General features: G+C 34.1%; 1 pseudogene; it reads left to right on the top strand.

The window, feature by feature from the left end:
- The first annotated feature begins 874 nt into the window (after positions 1-874).
- On the top strand, positions 875-3,240 carry LOC106330211 (annotated as a pseudogene).
- Positions 3,241-6,393: the final 3,153 nt, after the last annotated feature.

The following is a 6,393-nucleotide window of genomic DNA, read 5'->3' as shown; positions in this document are numbered from 1 at the left end:
GTTTAGAAAGTTACTCATATTAGATTGGAGAAGGAATTAGGCATATATGTATCATCCAAAAATAAAACTTCTATAAAGAACTTCCATAAAGTTTTCAGAAATTTACCATACCAAAACAAAATCAAATTTTGTTTAGGAGATTTACAAAAGACATGCGTGCATACATCCATACGTTACGTTTTGAATCCTTGATAATTCAATAATTTGTCTCATGAACTACTTTTTCTTGTTACGAGGCTTAAACTAGTTTTGTAGTCAAAGAATTAAAACATGTATTTGACAAGAGTGATGAAAGAAGAATCACTACTGACCTCATTATATAAACTGATCAATGCCACAATTAATATACACAGCGAGAAATAATGTTCACTGCAAACCTAACAAAAAAATGCTTGATAATTACTATGAGTGACTAAACTTAAACCAACAAATGCGTCTACTCTTTACTTCCACTACACTAATGTGTTTCAATACATGTGGATTAAAAATTATATTAAATCATAATTTGTATTTGCATTGAAAATTAATAGATGATATAACATTTTTATATATTCATATTCATATGTATATATATATATGAAATATTATAATTTTTATTATCTCGATTATTTATACTATATATAGTATTGTTATCAAAGCGACGGAATGGTGAGGATAGAGACATCGTTGCTATATAGCAATAGAAACAATTGTAGCTAATGGTCGCTATATAGAACAGTTATAGCAACCGCTTATCCATAGCCAAAGCGTAGCTATTTAGCTACAGATCAGCAACAAAATCAATCTCTAACTATATAGCTACGGATTGCTACAGTTAGCTACAGATTTAGCTACAAAAATTAAATTTTACATTCTGTCGCTATATCTGTAGCTAATGAATTTGGCTACGGAAATTCTTTCGCCAGTCTGTAACTATTTTGATGAATTCTTGTAGTGGGGGTCCATTATTTTGCGGAGAACTCCACCCTTAAAAACAAAGCTCCATTGGAGGTGCTCACACATACATACACATATACAACATATACTTATACACATATGAATCTTTAGAACTCCAATGAGTAGAACCCTCCATTGGAGGTGCTCTAGGAATCCTTAAGAATTCTTATTTATGGAGTTCCACAATAATTATGACCCCACAATTATTTACACGTATATAATATATACATACATATATATACATAATATATATATTAAGAACTCCAACGGAGAGAACCCCCATTAGAGATGGTCTAAAAAACTTAGGCCTGATGTTTTTGTTGAATTCCCAAGGTCTGAAAGCATCTCCGACCTATAAGTCTATAACATTATTTTAAAGTGAAAACTACACTATTTTTTTTGTCAAAACTACGCCATTTTAGTGTAATTTTAGCACCAAATTTTTTTTCTTCTCCAACCATAGCACTAAAATTTACACCAAATTGTATTTTTTATTTAATATTATTAAACAAAAAATTAATTATTAGTTAATATATATATATATATATAATAAACAAAATTTGTTGTTTAAATATATTGAACAAAAATATAACACACATAATTAGTTTTTAAATAAATATTTAAAATTTTAACATATAACAACACTAAAATAATAAATTAAAATAAATTATTTAAGTATATATAATATATTTATTTTACTTTTTTATATGCATTTATTTTGGCACTAACAATTATTAAACTAATGTTTTATTAGTAAAAATAAGTGAATAGTATTATATTGTGAATAGATGTGCGTAAAAAGTGTTTGACGTTGTGAACAGTAGCACACCAAATATAGTGTGGTATTGTAAATTTACACTAAAATGGTGTGATTTTTGCAGTTAGGTTAGAGAGATTTTAGTGTAAAAACTACACTAAAATAATGTTATGCAGTTAGGTTAGAGATGACCTAAAGAAGTAGCAAATGTCTTATACGATGAGGATGATAATGCTAAAGATGACCTATTTGAAATAGGAGAGACATGAATGATAGATTTTATACCATTGACTGTGTCCATTACAGTGTATCTCTCATGCAGAGCCGGCCCTCGGACCAAATAAAAAAAATCCATGCTTCTAACTTTTATTTAACGAAGTTAATTAAGCCAACATTCTAAGTTTTCTTTGTTTAGTGGTTGAGTCTACCAAAAATAAACCCCATCGCACTCCACTCTTTTAGCAACAATTTTTTTTCCTCCTAAAAGTGGCACATTATCATTTTTGCTTCTAGTTATAAATTTACAGGACCGGCTCTGCTTTCATAGTGGTGTGACTGAGCAGAAGCTCGAGGCTGAAAATTCCGAAGGCAATATTGGTGATAACGAAACTCTATATACGAGGCTTCAAGCAGTAGAAGCTGACAAGGAATCGATGAAACACACGCTTCTTTCTATGAGGACCGAGAAAGCCCAAATGATACTGTTGGAAAGAAACTGCTCAGCATTTGTCAAAGGAGGTAAGTTGTCCCTCATCGAGGTTGCCTCTACGTAAAGCATCCACTACTGGGCCATAGACTTTCACGTCATGCCAGTCTTTAAGGTGAATCTTTATCCCAATTCTTGGGTTGTCATATTTTCTTTATTAACAAAAAACATAGTGATAAGAAACATCTTCTTCTAAAACTTTTTCTTTTAATTATTATTCCTATGCAGTGGATCACATCTTTTGTTACCTGAAGAAGAAATTAAAGGCTCGTCGAAGCAAGTAAGTATTTTGTAAACAAACTTTTGGTTAGTTTGTCTTTAACATCACTCATTGCACGAAAAAGATCCTTGTGCTACATAAATATTTGCCTGAGAAAATACTTGATAAAGACGTAGTTGATCTCTTACACTAGAATCTCCTCATTAGAGTAGATACTTATAAGCTGTTCCACTGAAAATATCTAGGTGCATGTATGGGATGTCAGCAAACAACATGGGCCTGCAAATGATTCTAGAAAAAGGTCCCTCGATCACGGCAATGGAGATGTCTCAGGAGCAAGCAAGTGTGAAACATAACATATCCAATCCATTCATCAAACAAAATCATTCTCCTGGCTCTAGAATTCCAAGGACATATATATCAAATACTAATGGATTAGATTTCGAGATGTGTTACTGAGAGGTAAGTCTGTATTAAGAATGGGGGTTGAATAATGATTCATTAGTGTGTGTTTAGATCTCTCGCTAGACTTGCCACTCAATGTTTAAATCAACATACTGCATAGTACTGACAAAAAAAACTCTCAAGTACATGTTTACTATCTTAATTCTACAGAGTATATTCAAGGAAATTGCATCGTATAATGTCAATTTTTTTAATAATTCACTCTATATTCAATTGCCCTACTATACCTATACACTACGTGTCTTTTAAAATCTTTATTTTCTTTTAAATTGATATGAAGTCAACTCAGAATTCAATATGAATTTCACTACAAGAAAACATAAGTTCTACGACGGCGGTATCTTCGTGAGTTCGTCGTAAAAGAGGGTTTACGAGGAATTAGCGAGGAAATACGTTTCGTCGTTATTCGTTCGTTGTAACGTATATTTCTTCGCCAATTCGTCGTAACTTATCCAGGAAAAGGTTTCGTCGTAAAGACGAAGTAATATATTTCGTCGTAAAGACCACGTAAATATTCCTCGTAAATACCTCGAAAGCATTTCCTAGTAAACTACACGTATTTATCTCGAAAGTAATTCCTCGTAAAGTACACGTAAATACGTCGAAAATAATACCTCGTAAAGTACTCGTTAATTCTTCCTGGTTATTTCCTCGTACACTTTCCACGCAAATAAGTCGTAAAGTAGCTACATTCACTTCGTTTTATTATTTTACAGAATTTAAAAATATAATTAAAAAAATAATTAAAATTATTTAATTTATTAATAAAATTTAAATTTAAAAACAAAATCAATACAAAAATATTTTATATATAAATAAGTTTTGAATTTATAAATACAACAAACCGAAAAAAAGAACTAAGAGTCGTTCATCGCCCGGTAGAATTCATCACTCCTCCTCTCTACATTCGCCTCGGCATGTGTGTCGGATGATGACTCGCCTAGAATGGGATTTTGTCGTCGCATGTTCCTCAACAAGGATTCTCATTCCGGATTTGTGGCTACTATAACGTCCAAGAAGCCCTCGACTCCACCCATACGAGCTGTGAACGAGGTCAACTCGTTACGCAGCTCAGTGACTTCCTCATCCCGTCTCTGACCATAAGACGATGTCGCTCTCGGAACATCATTGACGGAACCAATCCCCAACGTACGTTCCTTTTTCTTAGGGACAACCTTAAAAACAAAAAATAAATATTGTTAGTAAAAATTTAAAGTTCAATTAAACAATAATAAAAAAATTAAATTTTTAAAAATTTACCTCCTCATTAATCTTATCCACTTCAAGTGTGGATAAGGTGACGGGTAATCCGTCGGTAGACTGCTGGGTCAGCTGGGTCTGGCGGTCGTCAACCTGAGCAACCAAGTCGTTGAAGATTTGTTCGGACTTTCCATCTAGAAATTGGCCCGCCTTATTCTTGTGCGTCCTCTCGTAAAGTTGCATAAGAGACGGAAGTTATATTAAATAATTAATTAAATAAAATATTTAATTACCATTTCCAAACGGACATCGGAGGAGGCATCGTCGGAGGAGCCATCGAAGGAGGCACAGGAGGAACCGATGGTGCACTAGAAGAAGGCTGAGTCTCCGGGACAGTCTCCGGACCCGAAGAACCGAAAGCTGAAGAAGAACCGGGAGCTGAAGAAGACGACAGGTCTAAACGACTACCAGGCTCACCGAACATCTATCTGTAATGGGGAGTAAGTCTGTTCTTTCGAATCGTCTGGAAAAAATATTTAATTTTTAAAATTAACATCAACAGTAGTTAACAAATTCTATAAATAACAAATTCTATAAATCTAGCTAAATTCCCTACATTAACTACTTAATCAACACTAATTAACATAAAATCAGTAAACCTATCTAAATTCCTTACACTAACCACCTAATCTACCCTAAACTAATCAAATTAGAGAGGAAATAGAGAGAGAACGTACCATAGCTACGAAAGAGAGAGGAAGTGGAGAGGAAATGGGAGAGCGAGCTCGCGTGTTTATATAAGAAATTAGTTATCATCGTAATTTCCTCGTAACTTTACGAGGAACTAGCGAGGCCCGCGTTATTTTTTACGAGGAATTAGCGAGACCCGCGTTTTGTTTCCTCGTAACTTCCTCGTTGTGTAACGAGGGATTAGCGAGGCCCACGTTTTCATTTACGACGTCTTTATGACGAATTGTGCTTATGTGGAATTAACGAGGAATTAGCGAGGCCCGCGTTTTCTATAAATATACACATGTTTGCTTCTTAAATCAAAGATAAACTCTGCAAATTAGAGATAATTACTCACCAGTTTGCTTCTTAAATTAGAAAGATTTGAAAAAAAAGAAGGGGAGAAAGATATGGGAACACATGTGGACGGAGACAAGGCTAGACTTACGTATGTCTCGCCTTGTTTCTTCCCTCCTATGATTCCGGTATCTTTCTTCTCTTTTTTTTTTTTTTCTTCTTTTTTATTGGTCGCTCATGTACGAGGAAATAGCAAGGCCGGTGTTATTATTTACGAGGAATTCATGTGGCCCGCGTTTTCCTCTTACGAGGTCTTTACGACGAATTGTGCTTACGTGGAATTAACGAGGAATTAGCGAGGTCCGCGTTCTTTTCGTCGTTATATTACGAGAAAATTACGAGGAATATGTTTAAATACCTAAAATCCCCAAACCCCATCTTCCTTATCTTCTACTTCATATATTCCAAACCCCATCATCCCTCTAACCTCAATCTATTCTTTCCATTCCAAACCCCAAATTTTAAAACCACAATTTCAATCTCAATCTCTTATTTTTAATACAAACTCCCATCACCTTAAACAAAGTCAAATTATATAAATAGTTTTTCATGATTAAATCCATCAAATCACATGCATTAAGTCTGAAAATCAATCTTATTAAAAACAAAAACATCAATCGGATACATCGACATTCTCGTCATCACTAGAAACATCATTTTCATTAAACTCGTCTTCAACAGCTTCGTCTGTGGCATCGTCGGTAAGATCTTCGTACTCATGATTATGCGGATCAATGAGAAGGATGTCATCAATTTCTTGTTCAGGTTCCTCGACTTCATTTATCTGTTCTTCTTGCAATGGTGGGTCTTCTCCACTGATGATTCGTCCTCGAGGTGTAACTTTGATCACAGCTAACCAATTTATTCCCAATTCTCTCATTCGAGGGTATGGAAGGAAGCTAACTTGGTCTGCTTGTGAAGCTAAGATGAAAGGCTCGAATTTGTTGTACCTGGAAAAATAAAGAAAATATAGAAATTAATTTATTTTCCTAGCTCATGTATGGCAAAAAAAGAATTTGTTGT

This window comes from Brassica oleracea, chromosome C3 (assembly GCF_000695525.1).
Source record: "Brassica oleracea var. oleracea cultivar TO1000 chromosome C3, BOL, whole genome shotgun sequence".
NCBI lineage: Eukaryota > Viridiplantae > Streptophyta > Magnoliopsida > Brassicales > Brassicaceae > Brassica > Brassica oleracea.
The sequence above is the reverse complement of the archived record's forward strand: the minus strand, read 5'-3'. Positions and strand labels throughout refer to the sequence as shown.